The following is a 12,388-nucleotide window of genomic DNA, read 5'->3' as shown; positions in this document are numbered from 1 at the left end:
TGCGCTGCTCCGTGGATCCCAAGAACCTGTGCTCAAGAGTTTCTTCCCACTTCTGCCATCGCCCAAGCTTCCTGCTCGGGCAGGTAAACCACCTTGCCTACTGCCTGCAGCGGGGCTCGGCGGGGGCGGAGCCGGCGGCCCCCCCGCCGCGGGCGAGTAAAGGAGAAGGCGGGCGGAGCGGGAGGCAAAAAGCCTACAGCACCCGGTATTCCCAGGCGGTCTCCCATCCAAGTACTAACCAGGCCCGACCCTGCTTAGCTTCCGAGATCAGACGAGATCGGGCGCGTTCAGGGTGGTATGGCCGTAGACGGGGGCGGGGGCCGACGGCTGCCTCTTGAGGCCCAGTTTCGCTGGCGCTGGCGCCTTAACGCCAGCCTGGCGGCCGGCCCGCCCCGGCAGGGCCCCCTCGCCCGCCCAGGCAGGGGGAACGGAGGTCTCGGGTATCGGGCGGCGGCGGAGGGTTTGGCGACCACCTCCCAGCCCAGGGCGGCCCTGACCCAGCAAACCCTTCGGCGCTTGGCGCCCCGCCCAAGATCCCGCACGTCGCTCACAGGGACGTGGCCCCGGAGGCTTCAGGGCCCGGGGCCCGCGGTCCCTTGGGCATCGGCCCTGCCCGCCCACGCGGCGCTAGGCGCAGCCCGGCCGCAGCCCGGCCGGCCCTCCTGCCCGACAGCAGCCGGCCCGAAGCCACCGGGAGCCTCCATTGAGTCGCCACGGCCCCTCAGCCCCGGCAAGGCCACCCTTGCCCCCACACCCCCCGCCGAGCTCAGGACCCCGCCCCTGGTGGCCGGCAGGCCCGGGGAAGCGGCCCCTGCCCTCGATCCCGCTCCCGCACCCGGCCGCGGTGACACGCCAGAGGGGCGGGGTGGTGGTGGGGCGGGGCTTTTGTCGGAGGGAGCTGTGGAGGGACACACCGGCACACAGGTGGCGGCGCCGGGGCTGGGCGCCGGTGGGGGCGGCCAGGTGCAGGTCGAGGGGCTCGCGGGCCGAAAGGACGGCAACTGGGCCCGCGGCGGAGTCTGGGTCTGGAGGGCTCTGAGCCTCCATCCGCTCTGGTGCCTCGGGTCTACCGGCCCGACGCCTGGTAGCGTGACACCCCACCGGCCCACAGACGTAGCCTCCCCAGCTGTGCTCACAGCGAGTCCAACCGCAGCCTGCATCCCTCCGCGGGACACTTGGATTACTCCCGCGATCCCCACGAGGTGCGGCACCCGGCGGCCGAATGGGCTGAGATCCTGCCCTTGCGGCGCCCTGTGGCCACCTCCGCCTCCCTCACGGTACTGGCCGAGGCCTCGGACCAGCGGGCCCCGGCTCCCAGCTCAGCGCTGCTCCTCCGCCCCTCTGACCTCCTGCCCGACGTCCAGGCTACCGAGCACCCTCCACCCCCGCCCACCTTCATGCCACTCAGCCGGAACCCGGGAGGCAATGCCAACTACCAGGTGTATGACAGTCTGGTGCTGAAGCGGCAACCGCAGGAGGGCCAAGCGTGGGCCAACTCGCTGCTACCTTCCACCTCGGCCTCCAGGCCCTCTCTGCACGGGAGCCAGACTGGGAAAATGAACTTACCAGCAGCAAATGGAGGCAGGGGCAGGGGGCGGCAGGGCATGGAGAGAGGAATAAAGAGCGCCAGAGTCCAGGAAACATTGGTGGTCTGTGGCTTGGAAGCGCCACTCCTTCTGCCAGCCTGGGTCCCTGCGCTTGGCTTCCTGCAATAAGAAGCCAGTGTCCCCTTCTTGGCCTGAGGGACCCTTTGGTTTAGTGGCCACAGTTGTGCCAGCAGGCCCCTCCTGGTCCTATACCATGCACTAAGTACATCTGCAGCTGCAGACTCCAAACCCCTGGTCTCTGGGCACCTCCTCTGTGTCTCAGCTGTCCCTGTCCACAGAGAGCCTCATACAAGAAGTTGCTTCCAAACTGGGAGGTTCCACATCTGGGCAGGTCCAGCTCCAGGCCCAGTGAAGGGCATGAAGAAGGCTGAGGCTCTGGACTCCAGCCAGGCCTTCAGCAGGCCTCTGAGGCCAAGGTCTTCCTAGTCTCAAGAGGGGCCAAGAGACGCAATGTGTCATTTGAACAAGTGAGTCAGCGGGCAGTGAGCGAATGAATGACCGCTCGAGGGGATGTATGCCGGCCACCGGGCCCTGTTTGACTGTCCAGGCTCAGCTTACCTGACCCTGGTTACCAGGGAATGCCACTCTGGGCCCTCCTTTTCATCCCCCTCCCTCACTGTGACCTCACCACCTGCCCCATTATGACCCAGTCTGGCTCCCAGTTAAAACTGGAGGGCAGAGGGCCCAGGCAGTCCTGGGACCAACGGCCATGGGTGAGCGAAACTACTACCGAGCCGAGCCGTTCACTGGCCCCATCCCCAGGAAATGCCAGGAGCAAGGATACTCAATTCTTCTGATCCCGGTCAGCTTCATCTTGCTCAACGTGGGGATCAACATGGTGACTATGGTCAGGGCAGGATCTGTGCAGCGCGGTTGGGGGAGCCCTGGGGTCTTGAAGGGGCTGAGGTGGGAGGGCTGCTGGGGTGTGACCGGACAAGGGTTGGATTTCAGGGCTCACCCTGCTCCCGGCCTCCCCCCTCCCCTTCTTCCCTCAACTCTGGAGGCATCTGAAGAGATTCTTGAGGGCACTTTTCAATCGTATTTTCCACAAAGGTGAGTGGGCGCCGGCGTGGGTTCAGGGGATGTGGGCCTGTCCCCTTTCTTCTATCCCTGCCTTGATTCTCAGCCCCTCAGGAACCCAGGCCCTGACCCATCTCGCCTTTCCCCACAGACAAGCAAGCCAGCTGTGTAGGCACCCATCGCATGTGCATGCGCTGCTCCGTGGATCCCAAGAACCTGTGCTCAAGAGTTTCTTCCCACTTCTGCCATCGCCCAAGCTTCCTGCTCGGGCAGGTAAACCACCTTGCCTACTGCCTGCAGCGGGGCTCGGCGGGGGCGGAGCCGGCGGCCCCCCCGCCGCGGGCGAGTAAAGGAGAAGGCGGGCGGAGCGGGAGGCAAAAAGCCTACAGCACCCGGTATTCCCAGGCGGTCTCCCATCCAAGTACTAACCAGGCCCGACCCTGCTTAGCTTCCGAGATCAGACGAGATCGGGCGCGTTCAGGGTGGTATGGCCGTAGACGGGGGCGGGGGCCGACGGCTGCCTCTTGAGGCCCAGTTTCGCTGGCGCTGGCGCCTTAACGCCAGCCTGGCGGCCGGCCCGCCCCGGCAGGGCCCCCTCGCCCGCCCAGGCAGGGGGAACGGAGGTCTTGGGTATCGGGCGGCGGCGGAGGGTTTGGCGACCACCTCCCAGCCCAGGGCGGCCCTGACCCAGCAAACCCTTCGGCGCTTGGCGCCCCGCCCAAGATCCCGCACGTCGCTCACAGGGACGTGGCCCCGGAGGCTTCAGGGCCCGGGGCCCGCGGTCCCTTGGGCATCGGCCCTGCCCGCCCACGCGGCGCTAGGCGCAGCCCGGCCGCAGCCCGGGCCGGCCCTCCTGCCCGACAGCAGCCGGCCCGAAGCCACCGCGAGCCTCCATTGAGTCGCCACGGCCCCTCAGCCCCGGCAAGGCCACCCTTGCCCCCACACCCCCCGCCGAGCTCAGGACCCCGCCCCTGGTGGCCGGCAGGCCCGGGGAAGCGGCCCCTGCCCTCGATCCCGCTCCCGCACCCAACCGCGGTGACACGCCAGAGGGGCGGGGTGGTGGTGGGGCGGGGCTTTTGTCGGAGGGAGCTGTGGAGGGACACACCGGCACACAGGTGGCGGCGCCGGGGCTGGGCGCCGGTGGGGGCGGCCAGGTGCAGGTCGAGGGGCTCGCGGGCCGAAAGGACGGCAACTGGGCCCGCGGCGGAGTCTGGGTCTGGAGGGCTCTGAGCCTCCATCCGCTCTGGTGCCTCGGGTCTACCGGCCCGACGCCTGGTAGCGTGACACCCCACCGGCCCACAGACGTAGCCTCCCCAGCTGTGCTCACAGCGAGTCCAACCGCAGCCTGCATCCCTCCGCGGGACACTTGGATTACTCCCGCGATCCCCACGAGGTGCGGCACCCGGCGGCCGAATGGGCTGAGATCCTGCCCTTGCGGCGCCCTGTGGCCACCTCCGCCTCCCTCACGGTACTGGCCGAGGCCTCGGACCAGCGGGCCCCGGCTCCCAGCTCAGCGCTGCTCCTCCGCCCCTCTGACCTCCTGCCCGACGTCCAGGCTACCGAGCACCCTCCACCCCCGCCCACCTTCATGCCACTCAGCCGGAACCCGGGAGGCAATGCCAACTACCAGGTGTATGACAGTCTGGTGCTGAAGCGGCAACCGCAGGAGGGCCAAGCGTGGGCCAACTCGCTGCTACCTTCCACCTCGGCCTCCAGGCCCTCTCTGCACGGGAGCCAGACTGGGAAAATGAACTTACCAGCAGCAAATGGGGGCAGGGGCAGGGGGCGGCAGGGCATGGAGAGAGGAATAAAGAGCGCCAGAGTCCAGGAAACATTGGTGGTCTGTGGCTTGGAAGCGCCACTCCTTCTGCCAGCCTGGGTCCCTGCGCTTGGCTTCCTGCAATAAGAAGCCAGTGTCCCCTTCTTGGCCTGAGGGTCCCTTTGGTTTAGTGGCCACAGTTGTGCCAGCAGGCCCCTCCTGGTCCTATACCATGCACTAAGTACATCTGCAGCTGCAGACTCCAAACCCCTGGTCTCTGGGCACCTCCTCTGTGTCTCAGCTGTCCCTGTCCACAGAGAGCCTCATACAAGAAGTTGCTTCCAAACTGGGAGGTTCCACATCTGGGCAGGTCCAGCTCCAGGCCCAGTGAAGGGCATGAAGAAGGCTGAGGCTCTGGACTCCAGCCAGGCCTTCAGCAGGCCTCTGAGGCCAAGGTCTTCCTAGTCTCAAGAGGGGCCAAGAGACGCAATGTGTCATTTGAACAAGTGAGTCAGCGGGCGGTGAGCGAATGAATGACCGCTCGAGGGGATGTATGCCGGCCACCGGGCCCTGTTTGACTGTCCAGGCTCAGCTTACCTGACCCTGGTTACCAGGGAATGCCACTCTGGGCCCTCCTTTTCATCCCCCTCCCTCACTGTGACCTCACCACCTGCCCCATTATGACCCAGTCTGGCTCCCAGTTAAAACTGGAGGGCAGAGGGCCCAGGCAGTCCTGGGACCAACGGCCATGGGTGAGCGAAACTACTACCGAGCCGAGCCGTTCACTGGCCCCATCCCCAGGAAATGCCAGGAGCAAGGATACTCAATTCTTCTGATCCCGGTCAGCTTCATCTTGCTCAACGTGGGGATCAACATGGTGACTATGGTCAGGGCAGGATCTGTGCAGTGCGGTTGGGGGAGCCCTGGGGTCTTGAAGGGGCTGAGGTGGGAGGGCTGCTGGGGTGTGACCGGACAAGGGTTGGATTTCAGGGCTCACCCTGCTCCCGGCCTCCCCCCTCCCCTTCTTCCCTCAACTCTGGAGGCATCTGAAGAGATTCTTGAGGGCACTTTTCAATCGTATTTTCCACAAAGGTGAGTGGGCGCCGGCGTGGGTTCAGGGGATGTGGGCCTGTCCCCTTTCTTCTATCCCTGCCTTGATTCTCAGCCCCTCAGGAACCCAGGCCCTGACCCATCTCGCCTTTCCCCACAGACAAGCAAGCCAGCTGTGTAGGCACCCATCGCATGTGCATGCGCTGCTCCGTGGATCCCAAGAACCTGTGCTCAAGAGTTTCTTCCCACTTCTGCCATCGCCCAAGCTTCCTGCTCGGGCAGGTAAACCACCTTGCCTACTGCCTGCAGCGGGGCTCGGCGGGGGCGGAGCCGGCGGCCCCCCCGCCGCGGGCGAGTAAAGGAGAAGGCGGGCGGAGCGGGAGGCAAAAAGCCTACAGCACCCGGTATTCCCAGGCGGTCTCCCATCCAAGTACTAACCAGGCCCGACCCTGCTTAGCTTCCGAGATCAGACGAGATCGGGCGCGTTCAGGGTGGTATGGCCGTAGACGGGGGCGGGGGCCGACGGCTGCCTCTTGAGGCCCAGTTTCGCTGGCGCTGGCGCCTTAACGCCAGCCTGGCGGCCGGCCCGCCCCGGCAGGGCCCCCTCGCCCGCCCAGGCAGGGGGAACGGAGGTCTCGGGTATCGGGCGGCGGCGGAGGGTTTGGCGACCACCTCCCAGCCCAGGGCGGCCCTGACCCAGCAAACCCTTCGGCGCTTGGCGCCCCGCCCAAGATCCCGCACGTCGCTCACAGGGACGTGGCCCCAGAGGCTTCAGGGCCCGGGGCCCGCGGTCCCTTGGGCATCGGCCCTGCCCGCCCACGCGGCGCTAGGCGCAGCCCGGCCGCAGCCCGGCCGGCCCTCCTGCCCGACAGCAGCCGGCCCGAAGCCACCGGGAGCCTCCATTGAGTCGCCACGGCCCCTCAGCCCCGGCAAGGCCACCCTTGCCCCCACACCCCCCGCCGAGCTCAGGACCCCGCCCCTGGTGGCCGGCAGGCCCGGGGAAGCGGCCCCTGCCCTCGATCCCGCTCCCGCACCCGGCCGCGGTGACACGCCAGAGGGGCGGGGTGGTGGTGGGGCGGGGCTTTTGTCGGAGGGAGCTGTGGAGGGACACACCGGCACACAGGTGGCGGCGCCGGGGCTGGGCGCCGGTGGGGGCGGCCAGGTGCAGGTCGAGGGGCTCGCGGGCCGAAAGGACGGCAACTGGGCCCGCGGCGGAGTCTGGGTCTGGAGGGCTCTGAGCCTCCATCCGCTCTGGTGCCTCGGGTCTACCGGCCCGACGCCTGGTAGCGTGACACCCCACCGGCCCACAGACGTAGCCTCCCCAGCTGTGCTCACAGCGAGTCCAACCGCAGCCTGCATCCCTCCGCGGGACACTTGGATTACTCCCGCGATCCCCACGAGGTGCGGCACCCGGCGGCCGAATGGGCTGAGATCCTGCCCTTGCGGCGCCCTGTGGCCACCTCCGCCTCCCTCACGGTACTGGCCGAGGCCTCGGACCAGCGGGCCCCGGCTCCCAGCTCAGCGCTGCTCCTCCGCCCCTCTGACCTCCTGCCCGACGTCCAGGCTACCGAGCACCCTCCACCCCCGCCCACCTTCATGCCACTCAGCCGGAACCCGGGAGGCAATGCCAACTACCAGGTGTATGACAGTCTGGTGCTGAAGCGGCAACCGCAGGAGGGCCAAGCGTGGGCCAACTCGCTGCTACCTTCCACCTCGGCCTCCAGGCCCTCTCTGCACGGGAGCCAGACTGGGAAAATGAACTTACCAGCAGCAAATGGGGGCAGGGGCAGGGGGCGGCAGGGCATGGAGAGAGGAATAAAGAGCGCCAGAGTCCAGGAAACATTGGTGGTCTGTGGCTTGGAAGCGCCACTCCTTCTGCCAGCCTGGGTCCCTGCGCTTGGCTTCCTGCAATAAGAAGCCAGTGTCCCCTTCTTGGCCTGAGGGTCCCTTTGGTTTAGTGGCCACAGTTGTGCCAGCAGGCCCCTCCTGGTCCTATACCATGCACTAAGTACATCTGCAGCTGCAGACTCCAAACCCCTGGTCTCTGGGCACCTCCTCTGTGTCTCAGCTGTCCCTGTCCACAGAGAGCCTCATACAAGAAGTTGCTTCCAAACTGGGAGGTTCCACATCTGGGCAGGTCCAGCTCCAGGCCCAGTGAAGGGCATGAAGAAGGCTGAGGCTCTGGACTCCAGCCAGGCCTTCAGCAGGCCTCTGAGGCCAAGGTCTTCCTAGTCTCAAGAGGGGCCAAGAGACGCAATGTGTCATTTGAACAAGTGAGTCAGCGGGCGGTGAGCGAATGAATGACCGCTCGAGGGGATGTATGCCGGCCACCGGGCCCTGTTTGACTGTCCAGGCTCAGCTTACCTGACCCTGGTTACCAGGGAATGCCACTCTGGGCCCTCCTTTTCATCCCCCTCCCTCACTGTGACCTCACCACCTGCCCCATTATGACCCAGTCTGGCTCCCAGTTAAAACTGGAGGGCAGAGGGCCCAGGCAGTCCTGGGACCAACGGCCATGGGTGAGCGAAACTACTACCGAGCCGAGCCGTTCACTGGCCCCATCCCCAGGAAATGCCAGGAGCAAGGATACTCAATTCTTCTGATCCCGGTCAGCTTCATCTTGCTCAACGTGGGGATCAACATGGTGACTATGGTCAGGGCAGGATCTGTGCAGTGCGGTTGGGGGAGCCCTGGGGTCTTGAAGGGGCTGAGGTGGGAGGGCTGCTGGGGTGTGACCGGACAAGGGTTGGATTTCAGGGCTCACCCTGCTCCCGGCCTCCCCCCTCCCCTTCTTCCCTCAACTCTGGAGGCATCTGAAGAGATTCTTGAGGGCACTTTTCAATCGTATTTTCCACAAAGGTGAGTGGGCGCCGGCGTGGGTTCAGGGGATGTGGGCCTGTCCCCTTTCTTCTATCCCTGCCTTGATTCTCAGCCCCTCAGGAACCCAGGCCCTGACCCATCTCGCCTTTCCCCACAGACAAGCAAGCCAGCTGTGTAGGCACCCATCGCATGTGCATGCGCTGCTCCGTGGATCCCAAGAACCTGTGCTCAAGAGTTTCTTCCCACTTCTGCCATCGCCCAAGCTTCCTGCTCGGGCAGGTAAACCACCTTGCCTACTGCCTGCAGCGGGGCTCGGCGGGGGCGGAGCCGGCGGCCCCCCCGCCGCGGGCGAGTAAAGGAGAAGGCGGGCGGAGCGGGAGGCAAAAAGCCTACAGCACCCGGTATTCCCAGGCGGTCTCCCATCCAAGTACTAACCAGGCCCGACCCTGCTTAGCTTCCGAGATCAGACGAGATCGGGCGCGTTCAGGGTGGTATGGCCGTAGACGGGGGCGGGGGCCGACGGCTGCCTCTTGAGGCCCAGTTTCGCTGGCGCTGGCGCCTTAACGCCAGCCTGGCGGCCGGCCCGCCCCGGCAGGGCCCCCTCGCCCGCCCAGGCAGGGGGAACGGAGGTCTCGGGTATCGGGCGGCGGCGGAGGGTTTGGCGACCACCTCCCAGCCCAGGGCGGCCCTGACCCAGCAAACCCTTCGGCGCTTGGCGCCCCGCCCAAGATCCCGCACGTCGCTCACAGGGACGTGGCCCCAGAGGCTTCAGGGCCCGGGGCCCGCGGTCCCTTGGGCATCGGCCCTGCCCGCCCACGCGGCGCTAGGCGCAGCCCGACCGCAGCCCGGCCGGCCCTCCTGCCCGACAGCAGCCGGCCCGAAGCCACCGGGAGCCTCCATTGAGTCGCCACGGCCCCTCAGCCCCGGCAAGGCCACCCTTGCCCCCACACCCCCCGCCGAGCTCAGGACCCCGCCCCTGGTGGCCGGCAGGCCCGGGGAAGCGGCCCCTGCCCTCGATCCCGCTCCCGCACCCGGCCGCGGTGACACGCCAGAGGGGCGGGGTGGTGGTGGGGCGGGGCTTTTGTCGGAGGGAGCTGTGGAGGGACACACCGGCACACAGGTGGCGGCGCCGGGGCTGGGCGCCGGTGGGGGCGGCCAGGTGCAGGTCGAGGGGCTCGCGGGCCGAAAGGACGGCAACTGGGCCCGCGGCGGAGTCTGGGTCTGGAGGGCTCTGAGCCTCCATCCGCTCTGGTGCCTCGGGTCTACCGGCCCGACGCCTGGTAGCGTGACACCCCACCGGCCCACAGACGTAGCCTCCCCAGCTGTGCTCACAGCGAGTCCAACCGCAGCCTGCATCCCTCCGCGGGACACTTGGATTACTCCCGCGATCCCCACGAGGTGCGGCACCCGGCGGCCGAATGGGCTGAGATCCTGCCCTTGCGGCGCCCTGTGGCCACCTCCGCCTCCCTCACGGTACTGGCCGAGGCCTCGGACCAGCGGGCCCCGGCTCCCAGCTCAGCGCTGCTCCTCCGCCCCTCTGACCTCCTGCCCGACGTCCAGGCTACCGAGCACCCTCCACCCCCGCCCACCTTCATGCCACTCAGCCGGAACCCGGGAGGCAATGCCAACTACCAGGTGTATGACAGTCTGGTGCTGAAGCGGCAACCGCAGGAGGGCCAAGCGTGGGCCAACTCGCTGCTACCTTCCACCTCGGCCTCCAGGCCCTCTCTGCACGGGAGCCAGACTGGGAAAATGAACTTACCAGCAGCAAATGGGGGCAGGGGCAGGGGGCGGCAGGGCATGGAGAGAGGAATAAAGAGCGCCAGAGTCCAGGAAACATTGGTGGTCTGTGGCTTGGAAGCGCCACTCCTTCTGCCAGCCTGGGTCCCTGCGCTTGGCTTCCTGCAATAAGAAGCCAGTGTCCCCTTCTTGGCCTGAGGGTCCCTTTGGTTTAGTGGCCACAGTTGTGCCAGCAGGCCCCTCCTGGTCCTATACCATGCACTAAGTACATCTGCAGCTGCAGACTCCAAACCCCTGGTCTCTGGGCACCTCCTCTGTGTCTCAGCTGTCCCTGTCCACAGAGAGCCTCATACAAGAAGTTGCTTCCAAACTGGGAGGTTCCACATCTGGGCAGGTCCAGCTCCAGGCCCAGTGAAGGGCATGAAGAAGGCTGAGGCTCTGGACTCCAGCCAGGCCTTCAGCAGGCCTCTGAGGCCAAGGTCTTCCTAGTCTCAAGAGGGGCCAAGAGACGCAATGTGTCATTTGAACAAGTGAGTCAGCGGGCGGTGAGCGAATGAATGACCGCTCGAGGGGATGTATGCCGGCCACCGGGCCCTGTTTGACTGTCCAGGCTCAGCTTACCTGACCCTGGTTACCAGGGAATGCCACTCTGGGCCCTCCTTTTCATCCCCCTCCCTCACTGTGACCTCACCACCTGCCCCATTATGACCCAGTCTGGCTCCCAGTTAAAACTGGAGGGCAGAGGGCCCAGGCAGTCCTGGGACCAACGGCCATGGGTGAGCGAAACTACTACCGAGCCGAGCCGTTCACTGGCCCCATCCCCAGGAAATGCCAGGAGCAAGGATACTCAATTCTTCTGATCCCGGTCAGCTTCATCTTGCTCAACGTGGGGATCAACATGGTGACTATGGTCAGGGCAGGATCTGTGCAGTGCGGTTGGGGGAGCCCTGGGGTCTTGAAGGGGCTGAGGTGGGAGGGCTGCTGGGGTGTGACCGGACAAGGGTTGGATTTCAGGGCTCACCCTGCTCCCGGCCTCCCCCCTCCCCTTCTTCCCTCAACTCTGGAGGCATCTGAAGAGATTCTTGAGGGCACTTTTCAATCGTATTTTCCACAAAGGTGAGTGGGCGCCGGCGTGGGTTCAGGGGATGTGGGCCTGTCCCCTTTCTTCTATCCCTGCCTTGATTCTCAGCCCCTCAGGAACCCAGGCCCTGACCCATCTCGCCTTTCCCCACAGACAAGCAAGCCAGCTGTGTAGGCACCCATCGCATGTGCATGCGCTGCTCCGTGGATCCCAAGAACCTGTGCTCAAGAGTTTCTTCCCACTTCTGCCATCGCCCAAGCTTCCTGCTCGGGCAGGTAAACCACCTTGCCTACTGCCTGCAGCGGGGCTCGGCGGGGGCGGAGCCGGCGGCCCCCCCGCCGCGGGCGAGTAAAGGAGAAGGCGGGCGGAGCGGGAGGCAAAAAGCCTACAGCACCCGGTATTCCCAGGCGGTCTCCCATCCAAGTACTAACCAGGCCCGACCCTGCTTAGCTTCCGAGATCAGACGAGATCGGGCGCGTTCAGGGTGGTATGGCCGTAGACGGGGGCGGGGGCCGACGGCTGCCTCTTGAGGCCCAGTTTCGCTGGCGCTGGCGCCTTAACGCCAGCCTGGCGGCCGGCCCGCCCCGGCAGGGCCCCCTCGCCCGCCCAGGCAGGGGGAACGGAGGTCTCGGGTATCGGGCGGCGGCGGAGGGTTTGGCGACCACCTCCCAGCCCAGGGCGGCCCTGACCCAGCAAACCCTTCGGCGCTTGGCGCCCCGCCCAAGATCCCGCACGTCGCTCACAGGGACGTGGCCCCAGAGGCTTCAGGGCCCGGGGCCCGCGGTCCCTTGGGCATCGGCCCTGCCCGCCCACGCGGCGCTAGGCGCAGCCCGACCGCAGCCCGGCCGGCCCTCCTGCCCGACAGCAGCCGGCCCGAAGCCACCGGGAGCCTCCATTGAGTCGCCACGGCCCCTCAGCCCCGGCAAGGCCACCCTTGCCCCCACACCCCCCGCCGAGCTCAGGACCCCGCCCCTGGTGGCCGGCAGGCCCGGGGAAGCGGCCCCTGCCCTCGATCCCGCTCCCGCACCCGGCCGCGGTGACACGCCAGAGGGGCGGGGTGGTGGTGGGGCGGGGCTTTTGTCGGAGGGAGCTGTGGAGGGACACACCGGCACACAGGTGGCGGCGCCGGGGCTGGGCGCCGGTGGGGGCGGCCAGGTGCAGGTCGAGGGGCTCGCGGGCCGAAAGGACGGCAACTGGGCCCGCGGCGGAGTCTGGGTCTGGAGGGCTCTGAGCCTCCATCCGCTCTGGTGCCTCGGGTCTACCGGCCCGACGCCTGGTAGCGTGACACCCCACCGGCCCACAGACGTAGCC

The 12,388-nt window shown here is 66.8% G+C and overlaps 5 non-coding genes across 5 annotated transcripts; all 5 read right to left on the bottom strand.

Moving 5' to 3' along the window:
- Positions 1-190: 190 nt before the first annotated feature.
- LOC137213316 (5S ribosomal RNA) lies at positions 191-309 on the bottom strand. Its single transcript, XR_010937956.1, has one exon. It is a non-coding gene; the product is annotated as a 5S ribosomal RNA (ribosomal RNA).
- A 2,698-nt stretch (positions 310-3,007) lies between these two features.
- On the bottom strand, positions 3,008-3,126 carry LOC137213315 (5S ribosomal RNA). The gene has a single exon (XR_010937955.1). It is a non-coding gene; the product is annotated as a 5S ribosomal RNA (ribosomal RNA).
- A 2,699-nt stretch (positions 3,127-5,825) lies between these two features.
- Positions 5,826-5,944, bottom strand: LOC137213314 (5S ribosomal RNA). The gene has a single exon (XR_010937954.1). It is a non-coding gene; the product is annotated as a 5S ribosomal RNA (ribosomal RNA).
- A 2,698-nt stretch (positions 5,945-8,642) lies between these two features.
- Positions 8,643-8,761, bottom strand: LOC137213313 (5S ribosomal RNA). The gene has a single exon (XR_010937953.1). It is a non-coding gene; the product is annotated as a 5S ribosomal RNA (ribosomal RNA).
- A 2,698-nt stretch (positions 8,762-11,459) lies between these two features.
- On the bottom strand, positions 11,460-11,578 carry LOC137213312 (5S ribosomal RNA). Its single transcript, XR_010937952.1, has one exon. It is a non-coding gene; the product is annotated as a 5S ribosomal RNA (ribosomal RNA).
- Between the last annotated feature and the right edge of the window lie 810 nt (positions 11,579-12,388).

This window comes from Pseudorca crassidens, chromosome 19 (assembly GCF_039906515.1).
Source record: "Pseudorca crassidens isolate mPseCra1 chromosome 19, mPseCra1.hap1, whole genome shotgun sequence".
Taxonomy (NCBI): domain Eukaryota; kingdom Metazoa; phylum Chordata; class Mammalia; order Artiodactyla; family Delphinidae; genus Pseudorca; species Pseudorca crassidens.
Note: the sequence above shows the minus strand (reverse complement) of the source record. Positions and strands in the feature narration are given on the sequence as shown.